General features: G+C 39.9%; 1 long non-coding RNA gene across 1 annotated transcript; it reads right to left on the reverse strand.

Moving 5' to 3' along the window:
- Positions 1–1,554: 1,554 nt before the first annotated feature.
- Positions 1,555–6,934, reverse strand: LOC144019590 (uncharacterized). Its single transcript, XR_013283718.1, has 3 exons — positions 6,636–6,934; positions 2,030–2,188; positions 1,555–1,662 (listed from the first exon to the last, which is right to left on the reverse strand). It is a non-coding gene; the product is annotated as an uncharacterized LOC144019590 (long non-coding RNA).
- Positions 6,935–12,366: the final 5,432 nt, after the last annotated feature.

The following is a 12,366-nucleotide window of genomic DNA, read 5'->3' on the forward strand; positions in this document are numbered from 1 at the left end:
CTCTATGATAGATTTTCACAATTTCTTTTCAAAGGAAAACACAGATAAGCAATATCTAAAAACAAGGTGCTAGTTATTTAGTTATTTACTCAAATCTACAATTAACACTGCTTTACAATGTGTGCGCCTATATTGAAGGTAAATTCTTAATTTTTTAAATATCCAAATGGGAGTAGCTAATTCATGATTTTCCTTCGATTTTACCAGTTTAAGATGAAATGTACAACTGATTGCTGGACCTGATATAAACACAGTCTGCTCCTTGACCCTGGTTGACTTCTGAATCGTTACAATTTCAAAACGTTGCCGTAGTGAACCATGTAAAGTGAATTAATTTGTTCTGCACATGAGCTTAATTGAAGGCTCTTCTTATGTGTGAATGTGAGGATGAATGCTTGTTTGTCTATGTTAGTCAATATGTGCCCTTGCGATCGGCAGTGTGTACCCTGCCTCTGGCCTGAAGTCAGCTGGAATAGGTTACAGCACACCCGTGACCCTAATGAGGATAAGCAGTATGAGGATGGATGGATTAACTGTTCACACATTCCTAACTGCCATACGACTGTAAAGAGAAGTTCATAAAACTAGATGAGGGAAGTGCAAGTTACATATTTTATGTTTTTGTTAGTCATTAGCCATTTTGCTTTAGGCTGCATTATATTTATGTCATCATCTGCTTGGTGAAACTGTGTGTATTTAATTAATAATATAGATCATAGTGTACTGTGTAACCAGACAGTTTACTATGATGCGCTGTTCCATTTGTGGTTCTGTAGTTATCACAGTTTTTTTTTTTTTTTTGTTTGTTTGTTTTTTAACTTGGTGTAAGAGCAACCGTGCTAGCTCCTCAATCACTATTGATAGCTGATGTGGTCTCTTGTACCCTTATCACGGTTCACATGCACTTTATTTTTGCACATATCATGCAACGAGGTATCACCATAATCCGTCCACCTTATCGTGACGAGATAAGAAGAATGAGGTCAGTGAGGAATTGTACGCTGTTTGTCGCTCTGCAGCTAAACTAAATCCCAGAGTTGTAGTCACTTTTTTTTTTCTGGTTTGCAGTCAACACTGATCACATAACATCAAGTGACAAGACTTGTTTTGAAGCCACACACTCATGACATGTTATGTAACTTAAATTTGCGAGGTGCCAGATGACTGTGCGGGGTCGATGTTGATGCCCGGGCCACGTAAATGGCGAACATGCGCTGGGAGCCACACAAACATCACACGTTAGAATGCGGTCGATACATTTTTGTAGGTCGTGTTGTGTCACACATCGCAGTCGACTGGTGTGTACTGTGGTGGGGGGTTGGCTCAGCAGAAGAAGAATTGATGGCTAAAATGAGGTCCCCCGTGACACAGACGCTGATGTTACATAACTTTCTGGAACAGTACAATACACATAGGAAGAGATTGGTGAAAAGCGGCGGATGAAATGAAAAAAAATGATGGATTGGTGGACCGGGGAGTGATTGGACCTTGTCAAACAAAGGTTTTAAATTATGGGACGCTGATGTCACTTGTCTCACAAATGCAGAGACAAACATTAAGCAAGTCTTCATTGGATCAGTCAATAACACTGCGTGACACTCTGGTCCTTTTCTCAAGCCCGGGGCCACTTCTGCAGAACTTGTTGACTCTTGGCTGTTCCAGCTGAGCACACAAAAAGGAACGATTAGAACATGAAGCACAGTGAGTGAACATATGTGTGTTCATGCTACTTTGCTTATACACATTTCTTCCAAAAATGTCAGACTAAGGAGGCCCAGTCCTTTATTTTTGCTGCAAACATTTGGGGTTGACGTCAATAGATGATTATGAAATAAGATTATTTCCAAATATTTTAATTTTGGATTCGATATATAACTTTGAAGATGGCATTATCAAAGAAAAAAAAAACATGTGGAGCAAACTTTTTTTTTTACCCAGTGCAGCATCAAATAACATTGGCAGCATAAGTATGATGACCTTATAAAAAGTGTGATAGATGCATGCATGTTTGTGCATTAAACTTCATTACCATGCTGAAGAGTGAGCAGTTTATCCCGTGCTCGTCCACGCTCGTGGCAGCAGCTGGGCCGGTGTGGCTAAGCCTGCTGGGATAGAGCCTCACTGTGGGGGATGAAGTGCCTAAAGCCCCTTCCAGTCTGCAGTCTGCTGCCATAGATGGACCAGCTCACTGTTAAAAACAAACAAGAGTACTTCAGCCTGACAGACCATCATGAACATCAAGACTTAGCTGTCCAATCCATGTACAAAGAGACTGAACTGTATTTCCTTTATAAAGCTGTGTTACATGTTACATTTACAGGGAACATAAAATTGTTGTTGTTGACTTTCTTAAATGGCATTTTAGGGGCTTTGTAGAAACTACCTTGGACCAAAAAAAACGAAAGAAAGATGATGAAGTGCAATAATCAGTAGACTTTTAATAAATACTAAATGCTATAATATTATTTGATTGAGAGAGTGAGTCAATATGCTCCAAATGCTTTTGAAGGAAATATATTTCCCCACAAGACACAATATATACTATAAAAATTAAACCCCGAGAAGATACAACATAAAAGAAAGAGAGAAACCACTTACAAGGCTGTACTGTTTGTTCAAAATCCTAATAAACTCCAAATTTAGCAACATTGATTTGTAGTCGGCATAACATAAACACAAATTCAATAAATTAACTACTAGGTGGGCTCAATTGGAAAAAAAAAACAATTTTATCCTGCATTTTGTCATCTGATTACCATGCTTATTGGAAAACCTGTAGCAATTTCTAAACTTGTAATATCATTTTGTAATTATAGTATTTGCACTTACATGATTGTGATGCTTGCACGTGTACAATGTAAAAACATTTCATTGCAAATGTTATCATTTTTCACGGGAGCTGTTTTTACTTGTTGAACAAGTTTTCAATTTAGTACAAGGGTGCAGTAAGGTGAGGAAAAAAAAAGTACCATCACATCGATAAGACACCACCCTCAGTATCATCCATCCATCCATTTTCTTGACCGCTTATTCCTCACAAGGGTCGCGGGGGTGCTGGAGCCTATCCCAGCTGGCTTTGGGCAGTAGGCGGGGTACACCCGGACTGGTTGCCAGCCAATCGCAGGGCACACAGATACGAACAACCATCCACACTGACACACCTAATGACAATTCGGCGCACACAATTAACCTGCCATGCATGTCTTTGGAATGTGGGTGGAGATTGGAGTACCCGGAAAAGACCCACGCAGGCACGGGGAGAACATGTAAACTCCACCAAGGAAGGCACTAGCCTGGACTCGAACCTGAGTCCTCAGAACTGGGAGACGGACGTGCTAACCACTCGCCCACCCTCAGTATCATTCATTTTGTATTTATTGTATAGCACACCACGGCTCACTGCTTTGCAAGGCCTTCAGTTTGCTGCTTCTTCATGGGTGTCACTTTTCTCTTCAGTAAGTGAAAATACATGCTCTGTTGAGTTTAGATCAGGACAGACAGATCATCCATTATTTGTCTTCAGAAGGTCATTAATTCCAAACCGACATTGTCCAAATACTTGTAGACCTCACTATATATTCCCTGACGCATCATCTCGGCGGCATGGGTAGGAAATGGGACTTAAGTGCATTAGATTAGAGCAAAATCAACATCAGAGCCTGCCATCTGGGATGGCATTGTTGCCTAGCACTGGGCACTGTTTGACGTTGGTGTGCTGACGTTAGCCAGTGCGCAGGGTGTGTTGAGGCCTTCTTGTTTATGTAGCCATATGCGCATGTGGATGGATGGCACCACTGAAATGCTGATGGATTCATGTTCCAGACCGGTACTCCAAATCAAGTCAGATTCAATTTTCCCTGGCTCTCCCTGCGTGAGAGTGAGCGACAGGTTCTCATAAATGAAGACAGTAGGAACACGTTGGGGGTAGTGCAGTATGGTTCTATTTATTTATTTTTTTTATCAAACACTTTCTATTCTTCGTTCTCACACTTTAAAAATACGTCAAATTCAGATGTAAACAAAACTGAATTACTTTTAATTCACTTTCAATTCTGATTTTCAGTCGTGTGCATGGGAGTAGGCGGCACCAATAACAGCAATATCCTCATAAAGGCTTATCACTGATCTGTCATTCAGGTGAGGCTGCTACTCTGAGTGATATAAATGTGCCTCTTTTCGGCGCAACAGGAAGTCTGAATACGCAAACATCTCCGGCACAAATTTAATTGTGGCTTCTTTGTTCTGTCCTCTGCGCACACACCCCGACAGCTATATGACACACAACACTGCAGAGACATCACGCCAATTTTCTAGTTCACCAATGGAAGAGTGGTGAGGGACAGCATATAAGAAAACAATTGCATCTGTGTAATTAATAAATGGAAAATTCCGTAACATCTATAAATAAAACTACCAGCTAACGTGTATCGGTACTCACGGGCCTTTGACAACTATAAGAGCCTCGCTCATCCTGCACAAGCTTTCCACCCATGTGTCATGCCCTGCAGAGATCCTATCATAAAAAAATAAAAATAAAAATAAAAAAAAAATAAAAAAAGTGAGTCCCCAAACACACAAACTCCACAAAAATGGCTGACAAGCTGCACTGAAATCTATATGTACTTTGACACAAAAAAAACTAAATCTGCCCATGAGCTCAGTCATTTAAAAATAAAATCTAACAACGTCAATGTGTTGATTTAAAATTAGAGCTGTCAAACGATTGTTTTAATCAGATTAATCACATCTTAGAAATTTGATTAATCACCATTAATCGTTTAATTAAAAATGCTTTTGACGAGCACCTGTTGTGTGTTAATTTTTTTTCTCAATATTTCATGTTATGAGGATGTCTTCAACATTTTTTTTAATCCACTGCACACTCTCATCTACAATACTCCTCTTTTTTAATCAGCTAATTACTTGCATAATTTAAAATGGGGAAAAAAGTTACCCCAATTTTTTTGATATGGAACAAATATTCTGAATGTCATACATAAACATTTATTAAATATTTTAATGCATGCAATTATGTTTATTGCTCAACCTGTGCTACCTTTAAGCAAAATATCAAATTAACATTTTCAGTATCTCTTATTGTATCCTGTTGAACATGAAATACATGCAGTTAATTTTGTTATTGCATCAGCCTACTATAGTTTTAGTGCTAAGACAAATGGTGAAAAAAAAAAGCAGTGCCAAACATATTTGTAGTGGGGCCCTAATGGCCCTATTTGCCCGAGACATTCCCCAGCTGTTGTGTCACTCCCATGTATAAACAAACATATCAAATGTGTTCCCAGCGTACACATCCGTGCTCCCGTCTTCGCTTTATGCAGCTTGGTGTTACTTTTTATTTAACTGGTCTTGCTAACTGTAAATATGTTTTAAGCCACATTTGTGATGGTTCTGTGTTGTTGACAAATCAATAGACAATTGTTTGTCGCTCCACACTTTAGATACAGCGGTGGCATAGTGATACGCCAATTAATCAGCATCGACAGTTTTTTGGCAAGTTTTGATAACAAACGCAAAAGAAATCTTCGAGCAGGTGTTGGGAAGACACCCCATAGGCCCCGCCCTCTGCACACCCCTGCACCCACCCAATACAATTCAATGAATGTGACAAGATTGGAGGTGTTGGTTAAAGTTGCCTTGCCACATTACAAAAACGTACATTTTGAGTTTTCCACTCTCTTGAGTAAAGCCAGAAATTGTCACAAACACAAAGATATCTCTAAAAGCCATGGCGAAAGTGGTGAAAGTGCAGATGTCCCTCTCCTTATGAGCAGACATCCTGTAACGATAACTGCAAGACCACAGTGTAAAATGTTCAGTGAGGTGAAGGAAAATCCAAGAATGTTGGCGAAAGACTTACAGGAACCTGTCAAATCTACGGTAAATAATTAAAACAACAGATGTAAATGGAGACAGTTCAGAAAAAAACAAAGTTGGACAGATGGTTTGGGGCTGCTTTGATAGCCCAGAGCCTGGATGCGCTGCTATCGTTGACGAGAAAATTAGTTTATTAGATGAACTAACAATTGTTTGAAATCTGCAATGACTCAAAGGGCCGAAGTAAATCGACTGAATGTCTTTTGGAGTGATCCACTGACAGTCCTGACATCAACTTGACTCGGATTCTGTGGCATGACCCGAAGAGAGCAATTCCCACCAGGCAGAGAACTGCTGAATTGAAACTTTTTTTTTAATGGAATGATATGTTTTATGACCAAATTCATGCAGAAATCCAGGTTATTCCAAAGGTTTCAAGTACATTTTCTATATTGGCCACACGCTCTCAGGTGATGAATGAAAGAAAAAAGAAGGCAGAGGATGCAGCTGAAGTGTACCGTCTGCCTTTTGCTTTTTGTTTCATTTTGTTAACCTCCTACCTGACATGCCATATGGCTTCCTGCCTGCCCATCAGTGCAGAGTAAATTCTATGTGATCAGACACAAAGTGGTAAATGGAGCAGAAATACAAACATTGCAATCTGCTCATTTTGTCCTGTGAAGGCTATGGGGCTTTTGTCAATTAGGCGGTGACCCGCGCACCTCTCCATTAGTTTCTCCTACACTACACACAGGGATAGAGAGAGAGGAGATTTGGAAGAAGACACATTTTCACTTTACCTGAAATGACTGGGTTGTTGCGAAAGTAAGAAGCCTGCATAAAAATGAGGAGAAAGCCACAAAAAGAAAGAAGAACCGAGTTTTCTTGAGAACAACAACTAACAAATGTCATGGCAGGGGTAGCTGTGCTCATTCTTGTTTCCATGGCAACACCAATGTGCTGCCAGTGCGGCGACACCAGTCAGGAGTACTGCGCCGTGGTCGTGCTGACATGAGACACACGTGCCAATGCCTAGCTGACAGCACTGACGTTACGCCAGCGTCTATTCATAGCACCTCAGTGACGCCAAACAGGGACACAGTTAGTGGGCCAAAGAGGCCGGGTCCGCAATCTGGGCCGGACCGTGAATAGTTATGATGAATATGGGCGGTCAGACACTTGTGGAGAACGATGTCATCTTCCTTCTGATCCCTGTCCAGACTGACAAAGAGACAACTGGTCACACAACACAACACTTTTTGGGAGGGGCTGCCTGAGTAATGCGCATATGTCGGGATAATTCAAAGATCAAGTTCCACGTCAATCACTCTTAGCAGTTAGACTTGCTTTTTTTTTCTTTTTTTTTAAATAATGTGTTTTCATGTTTATTTACTTTTGTGTGACTTTGTGTTTGGACATAATTGATTATCCACCAAACTTTGTCTGGGGATGAAACAAAGACCAAGGAAGTATACAGGAAATTTTGGTCTTAGCATTTGCAAGAACAAAATTTGCTGTGTTCGTAGAAAAACAGATTCCATGGAAAATGAGTGATGTCTTCGCCAGAATTTGTCCTGCATTTGTCACAGATAAACCATATTACTGTCACTTACAGGATTTGTATGGAACCTTATTGTCTCCAATATTTTCCACTAATGTTTTACGTTTAACATCAGAACAAGTTTCCAAGTATAGGGATGAAATTGTGAACTGATAAAGAATTATCAAATTTCATTTTTAGCGGACTAGTGGAAAGGTTTTTGCGACTCATCTTTACAGCAAGGTAAGTTTTTTGATTTTCTATTTTTGTGTTTACTTTGGAGAGAAAATTTATCAACTCTACAATGTATTTGACAAACTGTACTGCTTCCTGGTCTGTTTATATTTCTTGCTTTCTGTAAAGGATTACAAAAGTTTCAGTCATGTAGGAATAGACCCTTCTAGTGTGACGTCACGTTGAAGTGCACCCCTTGTGGTTAGCGGGCAGCACGTCAATGCGAGTGAATGAGAAAACAATCAGTGTGAGCTAGAAAACAGGTCAAAGTTGATAAATCAGCGACCAATGCTATGGTGAACTTGTGCGCGGCCGACGGATGAGAGATGAGAGCATTCTTTCGGCTGCCGGCAATGATTCCAAACCCCGCGAAAGGCGGTGAGGAGTAAAAGACTAGCACGGTGGCTAGCGTGAAACTACAACGCAACTGTATTGCACCCACAAAATGAACTTTATATGAATATGCTCAGAGCATATTATATCAAGTAGTTTATCTTTTTCATATAGAGTGGGTCATAACATTATCCTCTGATTGTAAATTTGAGGCAGATGTGATGAAAGCGCTGTATTATCTTTAGTGAAACAATAAGTCATACTTTTTTTGTTTAAGTATTCAAGCAATTTTGAACAAAAAGTTAACGATTTAACACAATTATCACAATCAACAGTTTAACTCGGGCTTGATTTCTGCTGAGGAATGTGTAGTAAATGTGCGGTCGGTTTGTTAGCAGCTAGAAAGCTAAGATAGCTCGAAGACTTCGATATACAGCAAGACGAGTATATCCGGACACAAACGATTTAATGAATGACAATTTACACCATGAAAGTACTGATTGACGTACTGTTTCAACCAAAAACAACATACCTTAGGCTTCCACTTCCACTTTGCCGCCCAACAAACTCCATTTTTTTTTGTAGCTAGCGGCTTCAATCGACTGGTTTCAATGATTCGCAATAATGTAGTGTCCTACTCGGGACGTTTTTTGTGACACTTGACATATTTCCCAGCTTTTAACAAAAACGCCGAAAATCAAGTTTTCTACATTCATTTGTTATAGGATGTTTTCCCCCCCGGGAGGCGCAACGGAAGCTAATTGGTGACGTCAGCTGGAAGGGTCTATAACCCAAACGCAGACAACACACGGGAGTTCGAGAGTCTTAAATAACAACAGAGGGCAGGACTGGGTTTAGATGGCCTTGAAGAAAACAACTGCCGGAAAAATCTTGATTGAGAATGAGAAACGAGAGAGCAGAGATGGATGCATGGAAGCAACCTCGAACACAACTAGCACAGAAGAAAGTTTGCCTGAAGAGTTAGTTTAGTAGACATACTAAAGTGTCATTCCGTGACTCACGAGTCACACTTGGGTAGTGCACAATTCTATATGACCAAATAGACAGAATAAGAGTGACTACAAAACTATATAATGATCAACTGTCCAGCAACTACAAATTAAAAGTGACTTGACAAAATAAAACTGGCAAACACATCCTCATATGGGACATAACAACACAATGACCCCATGACCCAACCCAAAACACATGAAGTCATAACACTTTCAAAATTAATTAGGAGATTGTTGAACCTCTATTGTGCATTTTTGGTCTTCTACTGAGTTTCACTCAAGTTTGTTTATTAGCAGAATTAAAAAACTTCTTGGAGGAGAACCGATTTAATTTTGTTTTCCATTTTTCCTTGTGAGATCGAGTTTTCAGCATTGAATTATTCATTCAACATTCTTAGTTTTAAAGACAACGTCCGCAGGAGGTGAATAGCCGAAGGGTAAATCCAAATTAAGCGTGTTCTGTGCTCTGAGTGGCATTCTGGATCACTACACTTTTGTTGACCTTAGCCACGAAACGTATTTGAATCTCTTGTAAATGATCTATAACGTTCTTGGTGAGAACTTTCACTTTCACTGGTTCTTGTATCTTAATGCTCACGATATTATACTAACAGTAATAACCAGAAGACTGCATGTTCTCAGTTGAAATATTTACCGGATGCCAGAAAGATCGAGTACACAGCTGCGGAGCCCTCTTCTATTAGTATGCGGAAGAGGAACTGATCTATTCAAAATCGTCCCTGCACTTATACTGTCTAGGCCGCCCACCCACATGGGTGAACGGCTCAGCCTCCCCGTGTGAGAATGTGTGGCCTGATGGCCTTAACTGGTATTCACTGGATACGTATGTCAGAATGCAGACAGATAGAAAGGCGCCAAGCAAGGACACGTAGCAGTGCGCCAAGCAAGGACGTATCACAGCGACACAACGGCCTAGCTCAAGTCATCTATCGAGTCATCAAGAGCCCTAATCTAACAGCTCCAACTTCATTGATCAAAACAGTTGAGATGCATTACTCGAATCATATCAATCACCTCGATTTGAAAACACTCTTACTGTGAGAGACTGCCCGTGTTGTCAGTGTGCCATGACACACTGACCCCTAATGTTGTACAGTTGGCAACGAGGACCACAGACATCAAGTCACTGGCTCCTTTGTGAGCGATTGTTCAAGCTCAATTGGAACTTTTGTCATGTGCTTTGTTCCAGCGATCATCAGAAAGAATAACACAGGCTCTGGAGCAAATAGAGGCTCATTGTGGCCGCTCAGCTCCCGAACGTGTGTCATTGTGGCGGCTCAATGGCTGGTGTCGAACGCCGCTTTGGCTCCTCACGTGCAGAAGTGAAAGTGATCCAAACTGGACCGAGATGGCGCCTTTGTGTGTGTCAATATTGTGTTGTGTCTATGGTAAAGGCGCTGTGCGATTGCCAGCTGTTTGTTTTTCCATCGCTCTGCTGATGCAAGCCTTTTACACGCGTGGGATCAGCAGTTTGCCCACTTAGAAGAGAGACGGATCGAGAATCTGTTTTATGTTTACATGTGGACACGCTCTATTATGGACCTATTGTCCCCATATTGCTAGATCAATAGTGGCATGGCATAGAAAAGTGCTGTCAAAGACATTTTGCGATACATGTGTGCATCACATACTCATATGACCTTGGTACACAGAAGGTTCGTTTTGTTTTTCCCAAACTTAAGGAAGTGGACGAAACTGAAGCCCCATTCTCCCCACGGTCTTTCTTAATGATCAAATTGTTCTGTCCACATGATTGTGGCTGCACCGCATGCTGATTATTGCCTGTAGGACCTGGTGGTTACGCACTGACATGGGAACAAGCCTGGGCAGGTTCTTCATCCCTTCGTGAGAATGATGCTTGGATGAACAGGAGTCTTGGAGACGTTTGAGTCGCCTGACATGCTGTTGATCGCTACGTCTGTTCTAACCAATCAAGGTTGCCGCATGTTCCAAATGGTGTCACAGGAATCTAGTAGGAGAAATCCTCTCAGTCATTTAGCACAGAATTCCTTTCTTTAAAGTAAACCAGCAAAACACACATAATCTTTATGCCATAATACTTTATATACTCTCTTAGTTCACTACACCATTTCTGATCATTTTCACAAGGTAAGATTTAAAAAAAAAATGGTGGTCAACTTTCTTCACTGAGAAAAATTATTGCTCAGACTCTACCTAAATAGCAATATGGAGATTTTAAACCTTTTTTAATCATTAATTTTGTTCAACATTGCTAATGATTTATCTATCTTTGTACTATCCAGAATGTGGCTGAATAACAAATGACAGCCATTCTCATTGGGGTTGTGAGTGGACTCTCACATAGATGATGCAATTGTCTGCAACCGTATAGTAGCTTTAAAAGGCCATTCTTAACACTGAAAGACACACTGAAAATGTTAAAAGATTAAATTGATTGATGTCTACCATTCTTTTTTCTTTTTTTTGGATGGGGGTATATTCCGAGGATTTTACGGAAAAAAAAAAAAAAAACTTGAACATTTGTGACATTATAGAGTGGCAAAAAAAAAAAAAACTTGCAAATTTGCAAGAAAAAAAACTCAAACTTGCAGGTAATACACATAGCCTTCTTGGATGTTTGTCACAATTCCCAAATCTGCAAAATGTCTTTGCTTGAAGAACTAAATTATACTTTTAAGGAAATTCGGAATTACTTTAGCAGAGATGAACCATATCATACTAAGCAATCGCATTTTGAAGAGGCACTGCAATACAACAGTGTATTAGGGCCCCGTATAAATATATACAACCATGGGTCTTCTGTGCCTTCACATGTGACCTCAACACGCCCCGCATCCTTTATCCTGAACGTGTCATCATCTCGCAAATTTGCCACTTTATATCTCGTAAATATTCAAGTTTATTTATTGTAAATTTGTGAGTTTCTTTCTAGCAAATGTGCCACTTTATAATGTTGCAAATATTTGAGTTTTTTCTCAGAAACTATGTAATGTTTTTTTCCCCTCCAAATTTGGCATTTTCTAATGTTGCAAATATTCTATATAGTAGAAATGCATATATAACATACTGTAAAGACATTTTTCAGGTTGACTTCCCCTCTAGCACAGTTTATTATTGTTGTTTTGATATAACATTGTATACCATAGTCACTGATTTTGTTGTGTTTTGGTTGCTTTTTTGAGAGGAGCTGGAATTAGGCTACTTGAAGCTCCTCACTGTGATGCAAACTACAGATACATTAATAATCAAGTAGTTTTAATCCATTGCTCTAATTATTATTTTTATTTTTATTTTTTTTGCTTATCTCCTGCACTGGATCGCATTAGGTCGTGCAGGACTAATTAATGATGTAATACATTTACAGTATGATGTCATTCGGTGTTGACTGCTGTACATATACGTGGACAT

The sequence above is a fragment of the Festucalex cinctus genome, chromosome 5 (genome assembly GCF_051991245.1).
Source record: "Festucalex cinctus isolate MCC-2025b chromosome 5, RoL_Fcin_1.0, whole genome shotgun sequence".
NCBI lineage: Eukaryota > Metazoa > Chordata > Actinopteri > Syngnathiformes > Syngnathidae > Festucalex > Festucalex cinctus.